The sequence below is a fragment of the Schistocerca nitens genome, chromosome 5 (assembly GCF_023898315.1).
Source record: "Schistocerca nitens isolate TAMUIC-IGC-003100 chromosome 5, iqSchNite1.1, whole genome shotgun sequence".
Lineage (NCBI taxonomy): Eukaryota > Metazoa > Arthropoda > Insecta > Orthoptera > Acrididae > Schistocerca > Schistocerca nitens.
This window is the reverse complement of record NC_064618.1, coordinates 685,177,358-685,191,638: the sequence shown is the minus strand read 5'-3', so window position 1 is coordinate 685,191,638 and position 14,281 is coordinate 685,177,358. Positions and strand designations below refer to the sequence as shown.

Below are 14,281 nucleotides of genomic sequence, written 5' to 3'. Positions count from 1 at the left end.
CAGGATAAAATTAAAACCATACGGTCAGTTGTGAAGGAAATGTCTGGTCAGCAGCAAAAGGTTGACAATGTAAAGTCAGTTTGTAGTAAAAATATTTCTGTTACCAATAAATCAGACAGATGTACAATATTTAACAATCATTTCCTGAGCATTGCTGGTGAAATAAATAAAAATTTAGTTTCTTCTGGGAATAATATAACTCTCTTGGCAAACGCCTTTCCGAGATTGATGTCTGAAATACTCCTCTGTGATACAGACAAGGGGGAGATTGAGTCAATAATTAAATCACTGAAGACTAGACTAAGGACTCCCATGGATGTGATGGAGTGCCTAGCAGAATATTTAAGTACTGTGCTGCACATGTTAGCCCCGTATTTAGCCATATTTGTAATTTTTCCTTTAGGAATGGTAAGTTTCCTGAATGATTAAGGTACTCAGTAGTAATGCTGCTTTATAAAAAGGTAGAAAGGGTTAATATAGACAATTTTAGACCTATTTCTATGCCATCAGTGTTTGCTAAAGTTATTGAAACAGCTGTGTATGTACGGATAATTGATCATTTTATATGACACAATTTGCTATCAAATGTACAGTTCGGCTTTAGAAATCGTTTAACAACTGACAATGCTATATTCTCTTTTCTGTGTGAATTAATGGATGGGTTAACAAAAGGTTTTGAATGATAAGCTTATTTTTTGATTTAACTAAGGTGTTTGATTGTGTTGATCACAAAGTATTGCTCCAGAATTGGACCATTACGGAATACAGGGAGTAGCTCACGATTGGTTCACCTCTTACTTCAGCAACAGACAGCAAAAGGTCATTATTCACAGTGTTGAAAATGGATGTGATGTGGGGTCTGAGTGGGGTGCGGTCAAGTGGGGGGTGCCTGAGGGATCAGTGTTGGGGCCACTCCTGGTCCTTATTTATACAAATGCTATGCCCTCTAGTATTATGGGTAACTCTAAAATATTTATGTTTGCTGATGACACTAGCTTGGTAGTAAAGGATGTTGGGTGCAACATTGGCTCCATTTCAAATAGTGTAGTTTATGGCTTATAGAAAATAAAGTAATGCTAAATCACAGTAAGATTTTTTACAGTTTCTAACACACAATTCAACAAAACCTGACATTTTAAATTCACAGGATGGACATATCATCAGTGGAACTGAACAGTTTAAATTTCTAGGTGTTCAGATAGATAATAAACTGTCGTGGAAAGCCCACATTCCGGATCTTGTTCAAAGACTTAATGCTGCTAATTTTACTATTCAAATGGTATCTAAAGCGAGTTACGTTTAGACACGAAAATTAGTCTACTTTGCTTATTTTCATTCAGTTCTGTCGTATGGTATTATATTTTGGAGTAACTCTCCCCATTCTAAAAGGTTGTTTTTGGCCCAGAAACAGGTGGTTTGGGCAATAAGTGGTGTAAGTTCATGAACCTCTTGTCAACCCCTGTTCACGAGTTTGGGTATTTTGACATTGGCCTCTCAATATTCCTTACTGCAATTTCTTGTTAACAATATTAGCTTATTCCCAAGAATAAGCAACTTTCACTCAGTTAATACTCGGCAGAAATCAAACCAGCAAATGGACCAGACTACCTTAACTCTTGTGCAGAAAGGTGCACAGCATACTGTTGCATCCATTTTCAATAAGCTACCACTAGAATTCAAAAATCTTAGCAGTAATCCATGCACTTTAAAATCGATTCTGAAGAATTTCCTCTTGGGTCACTCCTTCTATTCTATCGAGGAGTTCCTTGGAAAATTAAATTTATTCTTGTTGTATTGTTGATGTCGTTAACTTAAACTTATGGCTTGACCTTTTTCAGGTTCATAAACATTTTATTTTACCTGTTATTAATTTTATTTTGTAATTACATGTACTGACACATTCCATGACCTTAGAGATTTGCTCCTCAATTTGGTCCTACGGAACTTGACTCATAAATAAAAATTACTTTCAGAAACAGCCCCGGAAAGGAAAAATAAAAAGGTGAAAACAAATTATAGCAGATTTTAGTACCAAAAAGTCATGTAGATATTCTGCAAATATGTGATAAAATCCTACAATAATAATTGGAATAGATTCAGAAGCAGATGAATAATGAAACAGATAGACATTTAGAAGGATATCAAGTCAAGAAGAAAGGTGTGATGACGTCAAGCTCAGAGGAGGGCTCCCTGACCCATGGGCATCTGCAGATATTCATACAAGAGGAAGAGGAGTTGGGAGTTGAGAGGAAAAACTCTAAAATACACGTTTTTAATATAAATGAGTTGGTCAGTTTTGAGAGGTATCATGGCACAAAAACAAATTTTTGTAGGTGACTCAGAAAGCTCTATAATTGAGGTTTACTGGAATAGTGGGAAATCATTCAAGTGCAGCCCTTGCCTCCCTCACTTGTGGACACCTATGCACTCAATTATTTCAACTTTTCAATGATGGTCAAGTCTTTGAGCTATCATAGTGAGTTACTGTACTTCTTTAAAATCACAAACTATGGCAGCCAGAGATTGAGAGTTCATTTCCATTCTCCAATGCTATAACGCACAACAATTACACTCCTGTGTGTAATTTCAATGCCTATGCACATTTCTGGTGAGAGTTGAGCAGTTTTCATCTTAGAAGTCAGCAGTAGAGTGAGACTTGAGTAGGCACTAGGGGTTTCCCTCCTGTGACTAGGGCCACTGGTATATGTGTTTTGGTGTAACTTTTAAAACTCATGTGTTTTCTTACACTGAACTCATATCAAAAAAGATTGGCTGCAGAATTTACTTTTCTACCTGTTACAGTACAAGAAACAGTTGTTACTTTTCTTAAAATCTATACCACCAATGTGGCCCTTCACTCACTGATTTTTTACAGATGATTCCAAAAAGAAAACAAGATACAAGTACTGATAATAAAATACTACACGATTACTTTATATTGCCGAACACAATGAGATTAGCTTAGGAGCTAACAACACGTTAAAAAAATAATGTATAAGACAAATAGCTCATTTCGGCAGGTAAAGATGGACAGTTTTTGACACGTCTGACCATTACGCCTAGTGCTTTAAACAGATTGGAGATACCAGCAACCCATCGGTAATTTATCTCACTGTTCTAACCGACTTGTACTTTCCGTCTGTTGTAACGATGATAGTTACAGTCGCTTTCAGGCATCGTATATAATATATCCATGATACTAGTAAACTAACCTACATTGTGACTAATCATTGAATAACAGGTTGAAGCTTCGTGTGCTACGCGACGGCGCAGTGAACGAGAATCATGTGTACCGTTGCCATGGCAGTGCGATTGTAAACAGGTGGGTGTCTCTCACTTCCAAGTACGTGAATGCATTTAATCGGCAGAATACACATTTATTTTGCACGGAGTTGTGTATCCAACAGGTAACTGCCTTTTGAACACTACCTAGGAAGTAAGGCGACTCGAACTAATTAGGCTTTTTAAAATGAAAAACTTGGATCCAGTTTGTGTTTGTAGGGATAGCCACTATTCTATATTGGTGTTCCATCAAATGTCAATTTCCCGTGATATATTGTGTGAAGTACAAGTCCACAATTCTCATAATGATTGTACTGACAGAAATTTTACATTTCCTATTTCGATTTATTGACACGATATGTCGTAATCGTTGTAATTGGGATAATGTACTGCAACTGTTTGCTAGCTACGGCGTTCTGGTCCCAACTTCTTACAGGGTTCCACAAACCATGCTTACTTATTTCGTATTCCATAGCTCCATGTTGTCAACCGATCACAGGATATAGAACGAGGCATTATTTAGAAATTCCACGTACCCCTTGATGAACACTGGCTTTGGCAAACAGTTGCAGTACTCTAGCCCAATGACAACGACTACGACATCACCTGTCAACAAATCGAATAAGGAAATTTAAAAATTAATAAACTTCGTTACTGATGCAATGTTTTCTGTTTTATGCGATTAAAAAAGTCATTTTGAATTTTGGTTACCTGAGATGTAAAATTAGAAACAATGCTGTAAAAATGTATAACCAACGTATTCTTCCTTTAACAAATAATGTTATTACTTGAAATCAGAGTATTTTGTTTGTGGTTACGCCAGTACGACTTTGCAAATTACACTGTTCCCTGTACGCTTCAGAACTTGTTCTGAAAATAAATACTACCAGCTATTTGATGTGTATAACAATTATCAGCCTGCGTTGAAATCCTTCCCAACCCGAGAACTTAACTTTTTTGGTGACGTGGTAGGAATGTGTAGTTCATAAACGAACTAGTTAAAATGAAGAATTGTGGTAAAGGAACTGTTTGGACCGATTCTTCTTTTAGTGAACTATTGTTCTTCTCGCCTTCCTACGTGTTGGAAGTTTGAACGCGTATGAACGAATTTCCCTCACTTGATACTGAATACGCCCCACACCCAGTACCTAAGCGTCCGTCGTTCTCAACTCCCAATGGTGAACTGGGCGAACTGCGTCTGATCGGAAGACCGAAACCGTTCCTTTAGTTCACTTGGTTCGTTCATTCTACAGTATCCCGTATCCAAATGTTTCTTTCCCATCTTAAGAATTAATTTTTGCTAACTGTTAAATAGGACCGAGTTTTTTCTTTTTCCAGACTTTATCTGATAATAAAAAGAAATAGGAAGCAGATAAACGCTTTTGGTGACATGAGTAAAAATCTTTAGTGCTTCGCACTGCCCAGGTTACCAAACAAAGGACTGGGACACTGGGTTAAAACTGTAAGCTCTCAGCACATTCTGACAAAAAGACTACATAAAAAAAATCGTTGAAATATGCACACTGTTCTTTTGCTGAAGGACATTCAATTTTTGTGGGCAATAAAATTTTGCTTCCTAATTTATTAATGTTTTTCTAAGTGCTCTGTTTTTTGGTACTTCAACATTAAAAATTAATTATGTAGTTCATTTTAACCAGTTCATCGAAGTATTTCAATAAGAAGAGCTATCTCGAAAGGAATAGTTCTGTAAAAAGAACCACTTTGCCCAATTCTAGAATTTGGCTAAGTTATTTCGATAACTGAAGTTGGTGGTGCAGGCTAGACTTTTATTTGATTGTTGTAACGCGTTGTTACGTCAGCTAAGTCTGGGGCCCAACAAAGAGAACGTCACAATGGACTTGGTGCTCTCAGTGTTTTTCATTGTTACAGTGATTGTACTCCGTATCAGGCCTCAGCTGACCGATAACCTGCCCAATCTGCGAGAAATTTTGTGCCTTTTCGCAAGCCAGTAAGAGATCATTTGTGAAAACCACAACGTGATCACAAATCAGTTTTTTTTTAATTACATCACATTCCCTTGTAACTGTTCATGCATTTATTCGGCTATTACCATTTCGGTATTTTTGTAGTTTAGAACCATATCATTGAAATAACTTAAAAATAGCGTACTCGAAGGCCAGTGTTTCTCCTGTTGGTAATAATATAGTCGTTGGTTGTCATTAATAACATAAGTAAATTTTTTTATTGACATGTCGGTATGAGCGAACATCCAAAACGTTTCCATCGAATTTAACAAGTACCTTACGGTACAGCATTATTCATGTTCACTACCAGAACCCTGTATGAAAGATAACTCCACAGCGTAACATGTGTTAGATTGTGATAACACTGCCCAGTAGTCATGTGGATTTTCTCCTTCAAATGATCACTGTTTTCGTAACATTGTGTAAATTGAAGGTGGAGGGGGTAGGAAGGAAAAGAAATGGAAGAAACTATTGATGTCAGCTGCATTTGGACTAAATGTGGAATCAATGGTGATGAGTGAAAGTGTGTGCCAGACAGGTATTTGAACCTGGGGTCTCCTGTGTACTAGACACAGTGCATATTGCAAATGTACGGACTTTCTCGGTACACTCACAAGGGAACCCACATTCCCACCTAGTACGACCTGCCCTATCCACAACCCCACTCATGTCCTGCATACTTACTAATTTTATGTTCCCACTGGAGGTCAAACAATATTGTGCATCTGCAGTAAAGGTTGTGGATTCATTGCCCATTGATGTGAATCAGTTATATGAATTCATGTTGTCTGCCCGAAAGTACAGACATCTTGCATTCATATAATTGATTTGCCTCAATGAATCCACAACCTTCAGTGCAGATGCACAAAATTGTTCGACTTCCTGCAGAAATTTAGAATTAATGAGCTCGGAGGACATAGACGGAACTGCGGATAAATGGCGCTAGGTGGGAATGTGGGTCATCTGGGAAATGTACCGAGATAGTCTGTGTATGTGAATTACACACAGTGTCTGGCTGTTTCGGTGGTTAATGCAACTGCCTAGTAAGCAGGAGATCCTGGGTTTGAATCCTGCTGCAGAACACATTTTCACTCATTGGTGCTGATTCCTCAGAAAGTCCTGATGCAGCTGACATCAGTAGTTCCTTCCCTTTCCTTTCCTTTCTCGGTGCTCCACCTTAAATTTACATAAAATGTATGTCAGGTGCAGGTTCCACATGGTGTCTGTTCTTTCAGACATGTCCAGAAGAACAGACATGATACATTCATATAATAAATCTCAATAGATTAACATTGTAGCAAAACTTAAAGGAATTCAGATCAAAACGTGCCAGAACTCAGATTTCTCTGCTAAGGTATGCAACATCTACTGCCACAGCTGTGTAATTTAAATAGGTTTTTATCTGTAGATGTACAGTACTGGTGTGTCAATTAAAATGAAGTGGTCCAATAAAAATTAAGTTGGTTGCTTGACGATTTTTAAATATTTTCGTTATCTTATATGTGATTACACTATAATTGAGAAGTTCAAAACAGTTTTTTAAAATAATTTATCTTGCACCTTTATGCCATTTTTATTAGTAGGTGCGCGATGATTTTTCAGTCTGGGGTAAATTACAACATTGCAACTGACATGATTGTTGTTAGAAAAGTGTCCTCTACAAATTGTCTATTACACACAATACCCTAAACTCAAAAATAACCTCCAAAGTTTGGTATCCAAATTTTCAAAAATCCACTCTTTTAGGCCCAAAAATAACTAACAAGGAGTGATTTATGAGAGTCTATTTTTTTCCTATAGTTAGATATCATACACTACTAGCCTCATATAGAGCAAGAACACTTACAAATGTTTTCTTAATTTTTTATGAATTTTTGAAATTTGAAAATTTTCATTTTTTGTAAAGTTTGGAGTTAGTTACCTAAGGTGAGACTGAATATAAAAATATGATTTTTGCACAGTTTGTACACCTATATGGTAGCAACGTACTGTAAAAATTTCAACATTGATATCTGACTGTGAACAAAGATATGAATCTTTGAAAATGAGGAGATAATTCACATTACCGGTACTCTACAACTGATATTATGACTGTTGCCTATTCACATGTATGATATTGGCAGAATATAATCAATTATTATTGAATTAAGGTACTGAATGATATACAAAAAGTGGAAACATCACTGAAATTAACATTTATATTATTTTGACATACTTAGAATAAATATTTTCAATTAACATCCTTTGAGATGCGACTGTTCCTAAACCTGGTGGTGAATGTTAAGAACACTTATTTTTTCACACAGCTTCTGTGATATAGCTAGAATAAGACCTCCCAGTTGCTGTGGTAAGTTCAAGCACTGAAAGTTTCTTTAAAACATTATTCATTGGTATCCAAACTTTGTCACTAGTAGATTTCTTGAATGATGTTCTTAAGCCCACAGGGTGGTGAAAATTCACAAAGACATCGCTTTCCAAACTTATTCTTTCAATCTCTGCAAGCCACCACTGTCCATCATACACACATGCCACCATGTCATTCAGTGTTCAAGACAGAGATGTAATTTTACTGACACAATGATCCTCATAAATTTTGGTTTCTGATGTTACATAGCATCAAACCAAGTTTTATGCAGTGCCAAGGAATTTGGGGAAATGCCTTGTTCCTTTCATTGCTATACAGTTTTCAAATCTGGTTTGAAGTGTTGTTTTCACATGCAGAACCACTTCTTTCTTGATCAGAAAATAGGTAATGCCTTTAATATTATCTTTGCAAAAGACATACATGTCCTATACTGTGAGAATTTGGTCTGTGGTTGACCTTTGTAGGCTGACTTTACTTACTTCACATTTTGTTGTACCTCCTACTCCATCACATGCATTTTTACCATGGCAAGATGCAAAAAAGTGCCATTCAGCCTCCAACCCAAAGTCTACTTTGTGGTTGCACAGATTTGAAAAATTCGTTTTATTCTTTATGCTGACTACTTCTTCCATCTGAAAAGTATATCAGCTTCTCAACCTTGGGAAATTTTCTTTTGTGTAATTTATTACATACTTTTGAAACACATGTACAGCCAAACTGTTGTGCTCCAAGTAGTCACATAGAATGCAAATTGAAGAACTACAAACTTCATCTTTCTCATTTTTAAAGTAGAGAATAAATAGATGCACTGTTGCCTGGTCATTGACCCAATGGTACCCTTGTATTGCATCCTGAATCACAAATGTACAATTTTCTGCAAAATCAGCTAGCACTATGCATTCAGTTTCATGAAGTTGTGCTTTTTTGTCCTTCAGAAACTTACTTTGGATTTTAGAAACATAGTGGTGACTTTTGAGTTTTTGTAAGTCATCAATTAAAGATTCCAAGTACTCTTCCTGAGATTTAACCACTGTTATCATTTCTGCCCTGTCAGTTGTGACACACTGTTTGAAGGTAATATTGTCTGGCATTTCCTCATCATATTCATGAAACAATTCAGTAACGGTTTCCTTACCAGAGCATTTATTACACAAACTCATCATGAAGTCAAAACTGTTAGCATCACAGACCGTTAAATCTCGTAACTCTAGCAATTTTGCACTTACAATCATCAGTTTGACATTTTGATGTTATAAACAACTTAAGATCACTGAGTTTTGCACCTGTAATCATCAGTTTGACATTTTGATGATATAAACAAACACATACGAAGTGTGTCCCTGAGGATCCAGCCAATAAACACCACTTATGGTGGAGGTCACAAAATTTTGACCTTCCAATTTTGCATTCAAGATGAGAATTTTTGAAAGCTACATAAAGTTCATTTAAATTTGACAGCACTAGTTGTTACTGCTTTGTTACTTTAACTCCATTTGTAACAAATCTTTACTGTCTTTACAACTTCTACTGTTTTCATCATCTTCAAAAAACTGATGGATCTTTTTAATTGTTTTTTCACTTATACCTACTCCTTTGTTCTTTCCCAAAAGTGAAAGAATACTGTGCTCTTTCACTAATTTTTGGGTTAGTTTAGCCAAACGATGAGAAACATTGAATTTATGAACTATTTTTTCTCTTGACCATGAGCCAGGGAGCAAACTTAAAATTTTAGCTTTTTCCCCTTTAGATGTCACTGAACATTTAATTTTTAATTTCTCTATTAAGCTCAAATATTCAGTGTCAGATGGCGCTGGTGGTAGGTTTTCTTCTTCTTTTGAAATAATGTTGGTATCTGTATTATTACAGCATGATTCCAAGTCTTTTCTAATTTGTGTCCGAAATTTGTTGTACCTTATTTTAAATAGCTGCTTTTCTTTTTCTGCTACTTAATTTTATTATTTTCAAAGCAGGAGATACATCTAACTTAGAACACGCGAAATCCAATATGCTAAGAGCTTCCTCATTAGGAATATAAATGTCATTAACAAGGTTACATGATTCTGGTTCTGGATTCACAACAAATGTTTTTGAGTAACTATTTGGGCACAGGGAATTTCCAGAAATCATATTACATTTCACTTGGGAAGCTGTTTCACTCTCACATAACAAGGACAAATGTTCAAGTTTTATTTCCCTCAAACCTTTAGTAATAGGCTTTTTATGAACTTTAAGTGGATCACAGCACTTTCTTCCAAAAATGTGGTTGTACTTCAGAATATATTTTATCTCATGATACTCAGACACTGATGTTGCAGAATAACTTACTCGAAATTTAAACAAAGTTTTTCTAACTTCATCAAAGTCATTGACATTTTTCAAGTTTTTTGAAACTGAATGGTAAACTGTTTTGTGACACACTTCACTTACTATCTGTCCAACAGGGTACTGTTCATCCATGTTACTGCATTCCAGTTAATTTCTCAAAATTAATTACAAATTACACACAGAACAAAGCACATAACACACTCGATGAAGTATGTACATCCACAAACTGATTAGGAATTTGGCTACAGTAAAATGAAAGCAGTATTAAGTATTCAGTAAAGTTATATGCATGGTAAAAAGAAGAAGATTTGGTGTAGATGACCTGTAGAAGTTAGGTCATTAGAGATGGGCTGTAAGGTTGTATTAGAGAAGGAAATTGTATGTATCTTTTTCATTGCACCTTTTTTAGGATTTACCTGAGAAATTGAAAGGAGCTATGGCAAACCTTAATTTGGATGGTAGGCAGGGATTTTAATTCCTGGTTCTTCGGAATGTGAACTTGGTGTCATAATAACATTACCTCCTCATTAACTTACATTGCCCAAAAAATTAAATTAAAACCTTTGTATCATGTCTATAATATCATTAATACTGTAACAGCAGAATCAGGTCTGCATTACAAGTCAGAATACTGAATAATGTGATTAACAGTAAAAGGACAATACAAATTAAATATGAAGGCAGAAAAAATACAAATTTGGTTTTTTTTGGAATAAACCACAGAATAAAAGTGGTAAATTTCTTGTCTTATTTATTTATTTATTTATTCGTCTCTAGACCATTTTGTGCAACAGTATTGGACAAGTCAGAAATATTACAGGAATAATATATACATATAAAACAATTAACAGAGTAGGGTATGATAATATGAAGATACGGGAGAAGTCGGGCATGGCCTAATTGAAGGAACCATCCCAGCATTCACCTTAGCAACTTGGGGAATCCACGGAAAACCCTAGTCAAGGTCAAGCAGACAGGGAATAAATTTCAGTCTTCCTGAATGTGAAACCAGTATATTAAGATTGGAGTATGCACTTTGCTCAGTACGTAAGTGGAAGGGGTATTCCAAGTACATCATCTATACTGTGAGTGCAATATGTACAATAAGTAAATCAATGAACAAGAAATCATGAAAATAAAAACACTACTGAAAAAGTGAAAACATTTCAGCATATTTCATGACTCTGCTGAAATGTACACTTTGCATAATAAGTGAATCATTGATTTAGTTAAATCATGACACTTTGATATAAAACACCTCTCAAAAAATAAAATACATGAACACGTTATATAGCATTGCTGAAAATAATAATGCATGCACTAGCATTACATAAGGTCTCAGAGGAGGTGTATTTCACTGCATTTGAGGGAAGAAATGAAATAGCATATGTTGACAGAGTACAAAGAATTCAACAATAAATGAGAGTCTAGTAATCCTGTAAGCTAAAATCTTAGACTTGATGTTAGACAGCTGAGGATTTTCTGAATGTTTGTGTTTCAGTGTTTTGTAGAATACAGTTATACTATGCCGTCCTTCTCCCATGCAGTGTATCACAGTAGATATAGCCATTTGTTTTTTTTTTTTTTTTTTCATTTAATTGTCATTTAAGCAGTCTACTTGTTAATGCCTGACAATTTTTTTTTTTTTTTTTTTAAGCATCAAGAAGTAGCTGGAATAATGGAATCAGTAGTTATGAGCTTTCGGATGGTCCTCAAAATGTGCTTCTGCTGACTGTTCGTAAGTAATAGTTGCAAAACATTAACGATATTATTGCATTCATGTTCTACGATAAGCTTAATGTTTTTGTGTAATTTATTCAATTCGTGTATTAAATTGAGAACATTTTGGTAAGTGCAACGTAAGAGTAAAATATCATCCAAGTGTTCTTTGTGGTAAAACATTACTGAGAACATGTTAGTGCATAGCAGGAGAGGGGAACCTCCACACATGTGTGTGAGTGATGCATTGCTGATCACTGGGACATATCATACATTGCATAGTTTGCATGTGAAAGCTTCTGGTAAGAAGCTACTTACACAGCTGATTGTCAGAAATATTAAATCTGATCAAAGCAGTATCCATCATAGCTCTGTGATTTAGAATATGTTGACAAGTCTTTTTTGGGGATACATTTGTCTAAAAGACAGGACTGCAGAATAATCCTCCGGGCCTCAATCTTCAACCTTCATTACTTGCTATCCTCACCCATCCAGCCCCTTCCCTGCTCCCATTCCACCACTACATAGCCATCATTCCACCATCACACCCAGCGTTTTTTTATTTTATTTTATTTTTTATTTATTTCTCTCTATTTCTCTCCTTTTCTACTACTTCCCCCTCCCCCTCCCCACTTCTCACCTGCCCGCCACCCAACCTGCAGCACTTCACTGTCTGCCATCCCCACCATACTATCCCCCCCCCCCCAGCTTCCTCTTTTCCCCCACGCAGTCACCACTCCCATCATGCACTGGTGTTGCTGCTCTCAATGTGGTTTCAGTTGCCTGAGACTGCAGTCGTGTGTATGAGTTGCATCTGCGTGAGTGTGTGTGGGCATATGTGTGTCTATTGTTGACGAAGGCCATTGGCCTAAAGCTTTAAGTGTGAAAATCTTTTTGCTGTGCCTATCTTGAGCAGCTTGCTCAGCAGCACACACACAATGGAAATATCTCAGACCTTGTAGCTACAAACAGGCCAGACGTAATCAATAATGTCAGTATATAAATGAGTGTTAGTGATCATATTGTCATTATAGCAACTATGATTACGAAAGTTAATAAATCAGTCAAGAAGCCAGGAGAGTGCTTCTGCTAGATAAAACAGATGAGCAGTTATTAGCATCTCAATTAGTGAATTGGCATCACTTAGTTCCAGTAAGATGGATGTAAAGGAATTATGGGCAAAGGTTAAGCAGATTGTAAATTCTGATCTGGAGAATTATGTGCCGAGGAAGTGGATAAAGGATGGAAAAGGCCCACCATGGTTTATTAATGAAATTTGGCAAATGCTGAGGAAACAGAGGCTGCTGCACTCACGGCTCAAAACAGAATGCTCAAAAGATGACAAGCCAAGGTTAATGGAGATTTGTGCATCTGTGAAAAGATCTATGTGTAAAACATACAACAAATAACACCATTACACCTCAACTAAAGATTTGGCAGAGAAACCAAGAAGATTCTGGTCTTACTTAAAATCCTTTCTTTCAGGATTGCTAGTTCTGCAAGGTTCGCAGGAGAGCTTCTGTAAAGTTTGGAAGGTGGGAGACGAGGTACTGGCAGAAGTAAAGCTGTGAGTACCGGGCGTGAGTCGTGCTTCGGTAGCTCAGTTGGTAGAGCACTTGCCCGCGAAAGGCAAAGGTCCCGAGTTCGAGTCTCGGTCGGGCACACAGTTTTAATCTGTCAGGAAGTTTCATATCAGCGCACACTCCGCTGCAGAGTGAAAATCTCATTCTGGAAACATCCCCCAGACTGTGGCTAAGCCATGTCTCCGCAATATCCTTTTTTTCAGGAGTGCTAGTGCTGCAAGGTTCGCAGGAGAGCTTCTGTAAAGTTTGGAAGGTAGGAGACGAGGTACTGGCAGAAGTAAAGCTGTGAGTACCGGACGTGAATCGTGCTTCCATAGCTCAGTTGGTAGAGCACTTGCCCGCGAAAGGCAAAGGTCCCGAGTTTGAGTCTCGGTCGGGCACACAGTTTTAATCTGTCAGGAAGTTTCATATCAGCGCACACTCCGCTGCAGAGTGAAAATCTCATTCTGGGAACTGAAAGATTTGCTAGCAAATAAATCATTATGTCCAGATGGAATCCCAGTTTGATTTTACAAAGACTGCTCTATGGCACTGGCCCCTTGCTAGCTTGCATTTGTCATGAATCTTTCACCCAGCACAAGTCCCAAGCGACTGGAAAAAAATGCAGATGACTCCAGTGTATAAGAAGGGCAAAAGAGCAGATCCACAAAATTACAGACCAATATCCCTAACTTCTGTTTGCTGCAGAATCCTTGAACATATTCTTGTTTCGAGTATAATATACTTTCTTGAGACTTGAGAAGCTTACATCCATGAATCAGCAAGGTTTTAGAAAGTGCCACTTATGCGAATCTCAGATTGCCCTTTTCTCACATGATATACTGAGAACTGTGGATCAAGGGCAAGAGGCAATTCCATATTTCTAAATTTTGAGAAGGAATTTGACATGGTGCCCCATTGCAGGTTGTTAATGAAGGTGTGAGCGTATGTAATAAGTTCACAGATATGTGAGTGGCACAAAGACTTCTTAAATAATAGAAACCAGTATGTTGTCCTCGACCGCAAGTTTTCATCAGAGATAA

At 36.8% G+C, this 14,281-nt stretch overlaps 1 protein-coding gene across 1 annotated transcript in view; it reads left to right on the top strand.

Annotated features, from left to right (window-relative positions):
- Positions 1–3,313: 3,313 nt before the first annotated feature.
- LOC126259749 (dynein regulatory complex subunit 4) overlaps positions 3,314–14,281 on the top strand; it is a 123,539-nt gene continuing 112,571 nt past the window's right edge. The window contains exons 1-2 of the mRNA XM_049956741.1: positions 3,314–3,407; positions 11,615–11,695. The gene's annotated coding sequence lies outside the window, so the exon portion shown is untranslated. The remainder of the gene's footprint in view (positions 3,408–11,614; positions 11,696–14,281) is intronic.